The 1,005-nt window shown below is 42.5% G+C and overlaps 1 pseudogene; it reads left to right on the top strand.

Moving 5' to 3' along the window:
• Positions 1–622: 622 nt before the first annotated feature.
• Positions 623–711, top strand: LOC116572545 (annotated as a pseudogene).
• Positions 712–1,005: the final 294 nt, after the last annotated feature.

Below are 1,005 nucleotides of genomic sequence, written 5' to 3'. Positions count from 1 at the left end.
CGGTGTAGGGAGTGAGCAGTGGCTTTGATTGTGTAGGTCTAGCTGACTGTTAACTCAGCCCGTGCAGATGTGCAGATGGGCTAAGATGGAAAAAAGATAAGTCTCCATGAGTGATGGTTTCACCTTCTGTAAAACAAGGGCAAGAATAGCTTTTCTGTAGAGATGTGAGAGGGAACAAATGAAATAGTTGCAATTTTTTCCCTGGACTCTGTTCCTTTCCATGGCACTGGCTCTACAATGCCTGGTTTGAAGTTGGTCCTGATTTCTCAGTCTCCCCCAAGGAGACCCTCTGGAGGGGACTTGAGAACCCACATTTTGGTGCCTCTGTTAATTAATACATTCACTCTTTCGAACCAAGGCTAGGTTCCCTGGACTACCTGGTGATCCTCCTATTTCCTAATTGGTTCTTTTCTTTCTCTGCTCAAGCTATTTTTTTAATCTAATTTTTCTTCAAACCAACCAAGCTATGATCTAATCTCTATTCTCAGCAAACAACTTTGACTCTTACTGTACTAAGAAAAAAACAGGTAGAGAACAATATAATGGGAATTCTCACAACTTCCTATAGCTCTGTGCTTAACTTCATTGGCATTCTTGATTCCCCCTTCTTTGTTCTCACTGTGAGCCCCTCCCTTTGGCAGCACATATACAGAAACTACAATGTTACAGAGAAGATTAGCATGGCCTCTGCGCAAGGATGACATGCAAATTGGTTCTCACTGTGACACAATGAGCCCCGGGCCCCCTTCAAGGTTTATCTTCCCTGTTTTCCGCTGGATCTCATCCAGTTTCACCTTCTTAGGATCTAGTCTATTAATCATCCACTTTCTTCATTCTATGTTATTATTTCCCTCTTTAAAGGAATCTTAGCCATGACACCTAATTACATTCAATATTTTTATCTTAACAAAAGAAACCCTTCGTGGATCTGGCTTCTAGGTTGAAACGGCTGGCAGCCTAGGCTCTTCCTTTCCCTTTACTGCCCAGCTTTGCTGAAGCTTCACT

The sequence above is a fragment of the Mustela erminea genome, chromosome 13 (genome assembly GCF_009829155.1).
Source record: "Mustela erminea isolate mMusErm1 chromosome 13, mMusErm1.Pri, whole genome shotgun sequence".
Classification (NCBI taxonomy): domain Eukaryota; kingdom Metazoa; phylum Chordata; class Mammalia; order Carnivora; family Mustelidae; genus Mustela; species Mustela erminea.
This window is presented reverse-complemented; position numbering and strand designations above follow the sequence as displayed.